We start from the raw sequence: 12274 nt of genomic DNA, 5'->3' as shown, positions 1-12274 counted from the left end.
TGAACGCACAGTGGAACATGGGCAGGTCTTACCTGCTCAGATGTCTCTCTTTGTTCACTACTGAAATGCCAGGAGTGAGAAATATTTAAATTTTTAAAATATTATTCATTTTATATTATGGTGACACCCACAGGCCCTAACTGATTGTGGCCCATTGAGCAAGATGCTGTACAAACACACTGTACGAGAGAGTCCCGCACTGCAGACCTTATAATCCAAACAGACAAGATGGAAAAGGTGGGAGGGGAAACAGAGGCACAGAGCAAGTAAGTGACTTAACCAAGGTCCCAACGCAGGCTGATGACAGAGCCAGGAATAAAACCCAGGTCTCTCAGTTGCCTGGACAGTGCCCTGCCCACTAGACCAGCGTTTCTCAACGCCGGCCACCAGGGGCTTTTCTTGCAGCCACAGCCTCCTGGGCTGCGATGGGGGCGGGAAGCCGTGGCCCCTCTTCCAGGGCCACCAGTGCGGGTTGGGCCCTGCCACTCTCTGGAGACACAAACGCTGGAGGATTCCCCACTTTCCTTGGGGTGGGGGGGCCAGCTTCAGCCATGAGGCTTCGGGCTCCATAGCAGGCTCTTGTTCCAGGTTCTGGTCCCAGGCTCACCACCCATGCCATCATCCCTGGACTCTGTGGGCTCCCTGCCCACCTCCCCATCTAGGGCTTAATTTGTCTCAGAGCTCGCTGGGGCTGAGTAAGTCTGCTGTGAAAAGTGATATTAACAAACATACAAATATCTCTTGTCACAGCAGCAGACTTACTATCTAGCAAGCTTTTTTAAAAAAACCAACCAAAAGAAACAACAACAAAAAGTCAAGAACATGCAAAGCCCCCTGTTTGTGTTTCTATTCTGTTTAGGTCTACTAAAGAATAGAGATCACTGTACATTATTTTTATTACTGAATCTGAAAAAACCTACATAAATAAATTACAATGATTTGGACATGTATATGTGCATTTTATTTTGTTTTTCCTAAAGTGAATTAAGTATTTTAGGAAAAATTGTCAGCGCGGCCACCAGCAAGAGTTGGTGGTCGCACTCTGAGGCCACCAAAAAATATGTTGTGAGAACCCCTGCACTAGACCATACTGTCTGCATCATTACACCTCCATTTTAATGCATGGTATATGTACAGTAAATATAGTTTTAAATACAGTTTAAATAAGAATGCACCTGTAATTCTGTGTGAACATGCACAAATGACCCATGACCAGACAAAGAGTGGAAACTTCTTAGAATCAGGTTCTGTAACTGCATCCATGCAGGTGAACCTGCACCCAAAAGCAAATCCATTTACTGCAATGGGGCTCCATGCTCGGGTAAAGGGAGGTCTACCATACTATCCACAGAGCACCAACCACTTTACAAACATTAATTATGCCACAAAACTCCTATGTGATGTAAGAACCATATGGATTGAGCCTGAAAGATAAATATTAAGTCCCCAGGTATTATTTTATTAAACTAGAAAGGATCAGTGTGCCCTTGTTGCCAAGAAGGCCAATGGCATTTTGGGATGTATACATAGGGGCATAGCCAGCAGATCGAGGGACGTGATTGTTCCCCTCTATTTGACATTGGTGAGGCCTCATCTGGAGTACTGTGTCCAGTTTTGGGCCCCACACTACAAGAAGGATGTGGAAAAATTGGAAAGAGTCCAGCGGAGGGCAACAAAAATGATTAGGGGACTGGAACACCTGACTTATGAGGAGAGGCTGAGGGAACTGGGATTGTTTAGTCTGTGGAAGAGAAGAATGAGGGGGGAATTTGATAGCTGCTTTCAACTACCTGAAAGGTGGTTCCAAAGAGGATGGATCTAGACTGTTCTCAGTGGTAGCTGATGACAGAACGAGGAGTAATGATCTCAAGTTGCAGTGGGGGAGGTTTAGGTTGGATATTAGGAAAAACTGTGTCACTAGGAGGGTGGTGAAGCACTGGAATGGGTTACCTAGGGAGGTGGTGGAATCTCCTTCCTTAGATATTTTTAAGGTCAGGCTTGACAAAGCCCTGGCTGGGATGATTTAGTTGGGGATGGGTCCTGCTTTGAGCAGGGGGTTGGACTAGATGACCTCCTGAGGTCCCTTCCTGATATTCTATGATTCTATGATCAGATCACATATTACACAATATAGCTGGTTTAGTGCGCAGTCAAGTTGTATGAGGGCAGTGTCTATTTAACAAAGTAATAACTGCTGAGTTGTTATTTGCGATGAATTATAACTCGGGAGTGTAAATAAAGCTTAATATAATGAGTAGGGAATTCTCATTTTGGGAGATTACTATAGAATAGGCTGGATAATCTTTAAATAATCCCCTATTTGATGTCCCATGTTAATATCAGTGTACAGAATAGGGTTATCCTGACACTTTGACAGGAGTAATGACTATAATCAGAACTAGCCTTCATAGAGGGGTCAATTTGAGAGCTCTAAACCTGGGGGTCTGGACCCCCTCAAGAGGTCACAAGGCTATTACATGGGGGGGGGGGGGCGTGAGCAGTCAGCCTCCACCCCAAACCTCGCTTTGCCTCCAACGTGTCTACTGCTGTTAAATATCTAAAAATGTATTTTTAATTTATAAGGGGGGGGGGGGGTCGCACTCAGAGGCTTGCGGGGTGAAAGGGATCACCAGTACAAAAGTTTGAGAGCCACTGCGCTAAACAAAATGCCATGAGCTTTCTAACCATACAGGAGGTTGATCTGCGTTCACATCGGACTCTACTGCCAGCTGGTGGCCAAAGGTCCCCATTGCAGTCTATGTTAGGTACTGATATGGTCCCCATAAGAGCAATACTGCGCACCTTTCCGTCTTTAGTGTATTTATCCCAGGGGTGGGCAAATTTTTTGGCCCGAGAGCCACATCCGGGTTGCAAAACTTTATGGAGGGCTGGGTAGGGAAGGCTGTGCCTCCCCAAACAGCCTGGCCTCTGCCTCCTCCCACTTCCTGGCCCCTGACTGCCCCCCTCAGAACCTCTGACCCATCCAATCCCCCCTGCTCCTTGTCCCCTGACTGCCCCCTCCTGGGACCCCTGCCCCTAACTGCCCCCTCCCCCCATTCAACCCCTTCTGCTCACTGTCCCCTGACTGCCCGGACCCCCCCATCCACACCCCTAACCACCCCCCCGGGACCCCCCCAACTCCCCATCCCGACTGCCCACCCCCAAGAACCTTCACCCCATCCAACTGCCCCCTGCTCCCTGTCCACCCCCCAGGACCCCCTGCCCCTTACCATGCCGCACAGAGTGGCAGGAGCTCGCAGCCACACCGCCGTACTCCCCGGCAGGAGTGGCAGGCCAGAGCATTGGTGGCGCAGTGCACTGAGGCTGCAGGGGAGGGGCTGGGGACTAGCCTCCCTGGCCGGGCGCTCAGGGTCCAGGCAGGACAGTCCCGTGGGCCGGATGTGGCCCATGGGCCGTAATTTGCCCACCTCTGATTTATCCTCACAGCACCCCTCTGATGTGCTATTTTACACAGGGATAACTACAGTCACACACAAAGTCTGGGGTGGAGCACGGAACTGAACCTGGTTTGTCTGGGTCCCAAGCTGGCCCCCTAACTACTGGACCTGCCTTCCTCTCGTTAGTAGTGACTGTCAAGTCCATGTCAGAAAGCAAAACTCTAATGATTTGTTGCAGTATTTCAGGAGCTAACCCAGAGAGGGGCCAAGCATCCTCATCTCTCATTAATTTCAATTAATTGGACGTGCTCACGAGTTGGACGTGCTCAGCCCCTCCCAGGATCGAGCCCCAACTTGCAAAATAAAAACGAAATAAGACCTGCTCTATATATTTATCTATCAGGCGACTAAATTCGTCCACAAACGTGTGAAACAGAGGGATTTTAGAGGTGCAGGTCTTAGTGTAGCTTTATGCCATATGAAGCTACAGGACAACTCCATAAAGTTTACATAATGCTTAGTGGGGAGTTACTGCTGGGGAGCTCAGTTTGACCGTTGTCAAGTAGGACTGAACCAACTGGCTTCGATGGCAGCGGTCTTAACATTCTGAGGCTGTCAGAAGATGAGTTTCGTAACTTTAAAAAATAAATTCTGACAAACTAAGCAAGCACTCGGTGTAAAAGCGCTTCATTCCAAGACCAAGGCTGGGATGGTCAAAGTTGTGCTGCCTCTCTGCATTGCTGGTGTAAATTAGTGGGGACTTCATCCCTCCCCCACTTGCAACACTGCATGCATGCACACACAGGGATAGTGCCCCAAACTCACCCACGCCCTTCTTCCTGGGGGTTTCCTTTATTCTTACACTAAGTATGATCAGATACAAAGGGAGAACGCGGTCCCAAGGTCCTTCTCTCTTCCATAAGGGAGACTCAATCACTTCTCCTCCCTGACTTGGAGCTAATGAGACCTACCTGCCCTGGCGGCCAGGGTGTGTAAGCAGAATGGCTCTATATTTCCTCTCCAGGTTACACAAGCAGATACTTGATCATAGCACTTTTCTCCTCTCCCACTCTGTTCTCCCATTGGTTCCTCTTGCTGTTAAATGGTTTGTACACTGCAAGCCTATAGGTTAAAATGCCTCACATGTGGTCTGCAACAAGCATAAATAAAAATGCACCAGCTTTTCTGTTCTATAGGACTGCAATGCAAGGAAATGCAAAACTGCCCGGCCATGCAACGTGCTACAAACAGCACTGACTGGGTCTGATTCTTCTCCCGCTACAGGTTTCACACTAGTGTAGCTCCAGAGTTACATCTGATTTACACCAGCATGAGAGAGAATGTCCAGTATGGTATCTGAGCATCATACTGGGAGTACCAGCACCAGAGGAATGCCTGCTGAGGTGCGTGTCTCATGAGGAGGAGCTGGCCACATCAAGGACCCCCCAAAAAACTGTTAAGTTCTAAAGTAAATTATAGGTGGGATGTTCTGGACCTGCTCTTCCTTTCTCTGACACTGGTGGGAATCAGAGTAGTAATAATAATTACCTAGCTCTCATACAGTGCTTTTTATCAGCAGATGTCAAAGTGCTTTACAAAAGGAGCTCAGTATCACTAGTCCCATTCTACAGAGGGGGAAACTGAGGTGCAGAGAGGCAGAAATCACCCACCAGGCCAGGAACAGAACCTAGGTCTCCTGAATCCCAGACCAGTGCCTATCCACTATGGCACGCTGAATGTCTAGCGTGCAGAGGCAGCGTGGCCAATGACTAGGGCCAGCAGGAGTCCTGGACTTGTTCTATTCCCAGCTCTGCCACTGACCCGCTGCGTGAAGCTAGGCAAGTCGCTTCACCTCTCTATGCCTCTGATTTTGGCTCTGAAATGCCCTAATCCCATTTACAAATGAGAATTAGGCTCCTAAATCCATGAGGCACCACAACACTGAGTGCAGCAATGCCTAAATACCTTTAAAAAGCTGGATCTAAGCTCTGTGGGGACAGGGAATGTTTATCACATATTTGAACAGAGTTGGGGCCCCTAAGCATTCCCGTAATTCAGGCAGTCAGCAGCTACAGCTCTGTGAGATTTACATCAGGCTGTTTGTTTCCAGTATAATGCTAAAGCTGGTGTGTTACTCAATGCTATTTGCGGAACTGCTCCAATGCTTCAAAATAAATCGCGGAATCGCACTTTGCCAATGCTTCACAGTCATCAAAAAGGTGATTCAAAGCCCACTGCATCAGAAGCATGGAAGGAATATGCTTTATACAGAAAATGGAACCCGATTCCACCGGACACTTTGCTGCAGTAACAACATGTGCCCTGGCCCAATGTTATGCTAGCAGTTCAGGAAATGAAGGTACTTCCCACACCTGCAGTGGGGGTGGAAGTTTCCCTATATAACCCTGCTTTCCTTTCCTTTCTCTGTTGGTCCTGCAGGGTGACTGCCTCCTAGTCTCACAAGCAAAAATGCGAGGGATGAGCAGCAGTGAGGATGTGCGACTCCTGCAGCCAGACTGACTGGGATACAAACAAGTTGGGGCATGAGGAAATGTGTTTCCCTTATGCTCCCCAGAAGCAGTCTCCACTGCTGAGGAAGAGGCCGTTGAGCCCTGCGACCAAACGAGGCGGACACACTCTAGTTCTGTCTGCAAATGAACTCTTTCCTCTGCTAACTTTGCCGCTCAACAAGAGCTTGTGTCTTCCCTGCCCTTGAAACGGCATTATCTGCTCTGGCCGGGCGCACACGAGAATAGCTCCTGACAATGGCCAGAGTTCCTCTGAGCCGGTGGACCAGGAAATCCCATTTCTCAAGCCCTTCAAAGCCTGCCAGGCACGACGCGGCACAGTGGGCATTCAGTGAGATTATGGCGCTAAAAATAACCCACACAATAAGGTGCGCATTAGGAAGAAGAAAAGGACTTACCCTGGGTGTGGGTTCCCCCTCCACCGTTGGCCTCAAGTGTCCCCAGCCAGTGCAGCTGCTCGGTTTTGTTCTCTGAATTAAAACTAAAACCGCAGCAGCTGAAGTGTTTTGTTTTGTTTTTTAAAATGAAATAGGGAGATTAAAGGGCGCAGCCAGAGGCTGAGACATTTGCCAGTTTTTAAACACCATCTTTTTTTACTTATGGTTTTCTATAATAAGCACTTGGAAGTGAAATCTGCTTCCCTATCATTAGGAGTTCATAGGCACGTATTAGCATTGGGCTGCAGTGGAGTACAGGGTTGCTGACATGGACACTGGGCCCGATCCCGCCTGCTCCCCATGCATGGCAATCGCAGCAGGTTTTCTGCTCAGTTTGCAGAATCAACCCCAATGTTTAACCCCCCCCCCAACCCCCAAAAAAGGCCTATTGGGTCTGATCCCGTTCCTACATGAGCCCGTGGGAGTAGGATTGGGTCCATAACATGTAAATTGCCAGAATTAGCACTACCTGGCAGCCTTACAAACATTTGGTTGTTATTGTGAATACTGGCCTAGAGGTGCATTCTGATTGTCTAGACCGTTAAAGATAAATCCTGTCCGTTGTATTGGCTCAATTTCATTACAGCAAACCTGACTATGGAGGAAATAACCATGTTCACTTGCAAGCCCTGGACTGATGTGCATTCAAGTGAGCAACAACTGAGTTCTTGTCAACCCCAAATCTTCCTTATTCCTGTGTACCGATGAATGGTGAATAGTTACACCAGATTATGATTGCTGCGCGAGCAACTCTTCTGTTGAATACACGTTACTTATTATCTTGCTTATACAGTACGTATTTATGCTCTGGTTCAATTTCTAATGGTTCGCTTCTCTAGTTAGACGCAGTGTTTGTGTATAAATATGCAATATAAAAAGTGTGCATATATATTAAAGGCGGCACAAGGTAGTAAGCACTCAAAAGTTAGGTAATACCGGAATTAAGGTTGCCTTTGCTACCTTAATTCAGCCCCCTTGCCGGCATGCATTATAACATATTCCTTAATTACACTAATTTCCCCCCTTCCCCCGCCAGGACTCCTGCCTCTTTCGGTGCACAGGATGAAACATGCTGTCTGGGAATGAATCAGGGTTGTGTATTAAAGGAGGCTGTTGTCTGTTGCACCCCAGCCTCATTTGTTGAGGAAGCTTTTAGGTGTGTTATGAATGAGACAGAAAGAGAAAGGACGGTCTCATGGTTAAGGTCACTGAATGGCATCCTGGAAAAACAGATTCTCCCTGTCTGTGCTACAGAGCTCCTGTGTGATGTTGGGCAAGTCACTTAAACCAAACCTTTCAGTGGTGGTTGCTAATTGTGTGTTTCTCATTTTTGGGAGCCCAGTGTGAATCACCTTGACTTGCAGTATTGCTAAGCACTCACTGCTGCAAGTGAGGTCAATAGACGCTTTACTTTAAACATGTAGAGTGCTGTAAAATGTGAAACACTCTGGAAAGTCAGGCCCTAGGCAGCTCAAATTGGGCCCACAAAGTTAGTTGACAGTTTTGGCCTTCATCTCTGTGCCTCAGTTCCCCATATGTAAAATGGGGATAATAATATCACCTCGCATGTGTGTTTTGAAGATAAATCGATTAATGTTTGGAAAGCACTAACATACGAGATTCACAGATTATAAAGCCAGAAGGGACCACTGTGGTCATCTTGTCTGACCTCCTTTATAACACAGGCCATAAGACCTGCCTGAATTTATTCCTGTTTGAAGTAGAGCATACATTAAAAAAAAATCCCAAACACCTTGCTACAGTGAGAGCCCTGTAGGAAAGCCCATGAGAAAATTCATAATTCTGTCTTCTGAGCAGGGTTTGACTGGTATGAGGTAAATAACGGGGGGAAGTGGGAGAGACACACTGAATGAGGAGGATGAAAAGAAATGTTGACTAGCCACTCTTTTAATGAGCACTGTCCATCCCATGCACTGAATGAGGCAGGGGTCCTATTGATATAAATTATATGTGATTATGTAATTAAAGACATGCATGACCCCAGGAGGCTGAGTAAGGTTACACAGGCAGCCCTAGTTCAGGCATTTCCTAACATTTGAGTGCTTGACTTGGCAACTTAGTTTTCTTTTAATGTAGTGTTTTGGCATGTAATTATGTATAAATCAGTATTGGGAGGATAAAGAAACCACACGGAAGAAATTACAAACAACTGTTTGAGGGAGAAGGAGAGAAATTAATTTTTTTTTTAAGGCATGTGATCAAAGTCTCTCAAATGTCCCTCATTGTAGGCACCAGTCACCTACACTCCACACCAATCTGGCATCTCCTGTCACTTTTGTAACTGAAAATTATTTAGATCAGAAATGCAGAATCACGAACTGCGGTTATAGAACGCGTCATTAATGCTAAGAGATTGAATTCCACAACATTTCAAGTTCCCTGCATGAATGATTGTCTTGGAACCCTTGTTTTGGGCCTTTGTCACACATTCCACCCCACCAACAGCTTGAGAGGTCTGCAAAAACCTTTTATAACACAGCAGTGACTTTTCCTGAGATGATAATTTTGTTTTAACATAAGCATCAGACATCATCATAAACACCAAGCGCTATGACCTTGGGATGACCCTTCATCCCAGGAGATGCTGTATAATGTGACATCCACAGGGGATGTCCTCTGCAGCAGACGTCTACACATTCCACCTTCTGCAGTAGATGTTCACCAAAAGCCTTCCCCGCAGAGATGCCACTGGCCACAAACACAACATCCTAGAAAACTGCGCCTGCTATTGACTTTAACATGACAGTCTGAAGATGCCTTCCTCCACTGACAATACTATGACCCTCAAAAAGTGCCTCCTGTTAAAGATTTTCTCTCTGTCCTGCCCCACAAAGCTTGAGTATCTTACCAGTGTTAGCATCACCCCAATCATGATGCTATCCATTCCAGAGACTTAATGTGAGCATCTTCCTTGGAAAATACCATGTGCTACCAACTTTATCAAGACAACCTCAGGAGATGGCGTCTCCTATAGTAACATAGCCCTCTCTGACTCTGAGAAGTATCTTTTGCTACCAATATGGATGCAATCCTCCATCCCTTAATAATCCCATTCATACAGCAACTGCCTTCCAAGAGATGTCATCTGCTACAGAAGTGAACACACCCCTCAGTGGCAGTGGTTCTGAAACTGTGGTCTACGGACCACTGTTAGTGTGCAGAATATTTTCTGGCGGTCTGCAAAGAGCTGGCAGGTTACATGGTGCTGGCTACAACTCCCCACTTCCAGCTGCTTCTACAGGTATTCAAGCAGCTCTTCCCTGAGCGTGAATCCATGTTAAAGCAGCTGGAAAGATGGAAAAGATGCCAGCTTAGCTATTCAATCTGCAGGAGAGAAAGCAAAAATTCATCTCTTGGACTGGAGCCATCAGCAGAACAGTTACAATTAACTTAATACTTTTCTCCTCTCACTTCTCCAAATAAGCAACAGCTGCGATGACCATATGATGGTGTTATGAGGGGTGGGGTCTGTGAGATGTACCCATCAATAAGATTAGGTTGGAGAGTCCCTGCACATGTTATCTTCTGACTGACACATTTAGCACACAGTGGGCTGAGCAGACATACATACCTCATTATTTTCACCTTCTCTAACACATTCTGGAGGTGAGTGCTGACATTTGCCTTTTTTTTTGTAGGTCGTACTCTCTGTAAACCAATTGGTTGCTGATTTGTCATCTCAGCCCATACCATGAAGATTAACATACTGCAATGGTTTTCCACTCTATGGGATTTTCTAGGTATCAGACACAATATTTACCTTGGGAAATATAGGGGGATGTAAAATATCCTTCCCCCTTTTGCAGCCTCTTGTGCCCTGGCTAGCACCGAGAGCCATAGAGACGGGATCACCAGCCCATTTACTCTTGTCTCCTGTACCTCACAGGCCACCAACACCACCCAGCACACGCACACCGAACCCAACAACCCACATTAGCCCGAAGTATTACAGACCATAGAAGATTAGACTATTATGTGCCACAGGCAGAGAATCGGAGGGACTGAGGCATACCAGTGCTGGAGGCCCCCCTGCAATGTTTGGCAGGGAAATGTTTAAGTGCGATATACCCAGATAATCCTGGAAAGAGACCTGTGCTGCAAAGGAAGGCAAAAACAAACAAAAAAACCCCAAGTTCATTGCGGGAAAGTTCTTCCTGACCCCATATAGGCCCGGAGCATGAACCATGTGAGCAAGAACCAGCCAGCCACACACATGGCCTGTGCCTAATGTTGATTAAGGGGTTCGTCCCATAGGTTCAGCTGCTGGCTGCTCCTGGGTTCACCATGTCAGTGGGGAGCTGGTGCCCCTAAAAAGTGGCAGGGTTGGGGCTGGCAATCAGACTTCCCCCCTTCCCCCCCCCAAAAAAATCATGATGACTCCCTCATTCGAAGTCAGGTCTGACTCATCTCCCCCATAAAATCCAGCAACAAACCTACTTGAGGCTCTTTTTCCCTTGCCCACGGCTCCTCCTGCTTGTGAGGACACTGCCCCCCCAACTCTGCTCCATGCCGCCCCTTCCCGCCTGAAGGGACACCAGTGGCTCCACTGTTCTGCTCCCTACCAGCCCTCGGCTGCAGAGTCCCAGGCCAGACATGCACCCCATGTTTGCCCCCTGCACCCCAAATATCCTCAGCACGTCACAGCCACCCTCCCGCCCTTGCCAGGTCCCAGTCACCCCCACACTCCTGCTTTCCTTGCCAAGTCAGAGCCCCCCCACCCCCGACCCACCCTCATCAGGTCCTGGCTCCCCAAGTCACATGCCACCCCCACCTGTGAAGGGGTGTGGAGAGCCATTGATCCAAACGCTAAATCCTGTGTGATGGGAACCACTTCAAGGGGGGTGCAGCAGCACCTATGCACCCAAATCCTCCCCCACCCTCTCACAGCTCCCCATCCCCCACTCTCCTGAGCAGGTCACACAGCCCTTGCTTCTCCCCCCTCCCCATTATCAGGTCACTGGCCTCCCCAGTCCAGCCCCTACCTGCTGCTCCCTTGCAGGCCCAGGCTGGCTCACCCCTTGCACAGGTCCTGGGTTGTGGGGCAGGGTGCCGCACTGTGCTCACATGCCAGGGCTGGCCCCATGTGGCCTGGAGCGCAGGGTGGCTCATGAGCACGGGCCTCGCCCGGGGGAGGCAGGAAAGCGCTGGTAGCCCTCCAGGCCCCTTGTGCTTGCTCCGTGTATGCCGCACTGCAGGCCCAGCCCGCTTGTCCCTCCCACCCCTGGCTTGAGCCCACCTCACTGTGCTGCTGGGGGGAGCAGGTGGGTGGTTAGTTTAAGAACTAAAGGAATTGGGGGGAAGTGGCAGTGCTGGGGGGGGGTGCAAACACTCTCCCCACCCTGCAAAACTCATTAGGATTTAGTACTGTAGCCTCCTCACCAGCCACCCCGTGAATAGTAGCGCTGTGCTGTATGAGTCCCCAAGGCAGGCTAGCTCCTGCTTCCCACTGCAAAGCATCCTCCTGCTGCAGGCATTGCAACAAACTGCTACCAGCAGCGCAGCTGGCATGGCTGTTGGGTGCTTATGGAAAGCACTGAACAGACCTGTGAAGCTCAAGGTGTAATACCCAGTGGTTTATGGCCCTACTGTAGGAAAGACACTGAAGCGCTAAAGGTCTTTTGTATAAGTACAGCCCACTCTAGGAGCGGGAGGCCCTGTAATCTATAGGACTTGGCATAGTAGGGAGACAGTAAAAGCCTTATTTGGGACTTCCAGGGAGCAGCCTACCATCATATTGTTAACCGACTGGTCCCATTAAAAGGCCATGGAGAAGCCTGAAAACGAATCAAAACACCATAGTCGATAATCACGCGAAAGTCAAAAAACAGCATTCGGTGCACTTCATATTCCTTACGCTTCTTTCAGTTTCCCCTTTGGAGACCTGCTTATG

The 12274-nt window shown here is 48.2% G+C and overlaps 1 long non-coding RNA gene across 1 annotated transcript in view; it reads right to left on the bottom strand.

Annotated features, from left to right (window-relative positions):
* Positions 1–6413, bottom strand: part of LOC142072486 (uncharacterized) — a 39084-nt gene extending 32671 nt beyond the window's left edge. Inside the window, exon 1 of the long non-coding RNA XR_012668861.1 lies at positions 6325–6413. This is a non-coding gene — a long non-coding RNA (uncharacterized LOC142072486). The remainder of the gene's footprint in view (positions 1–6324) is intronic.
* Between the last annotated feature and the right edge of the window lie 5861 nt (positions 6414–12274).

Source organism: Caretta caretta, chromosome 6, assembly GCF_965140235.1.
Source record: "Caretta caretta isolate rCarCar2 chromosome 6, rCarCar1.hap1, whole genome shotgun sequence".
NCBI classification, from domain to species: domain Eukaryota; kingdom Metazoa; phylum Chordata; order Testudines; family Cheloniidae; genus Caretta; species Caretta caretta.
Note: the sequence above shows the minus strand (reverse complement) of the source record. Positions and strands in the feature narration are given on the sequence as shown.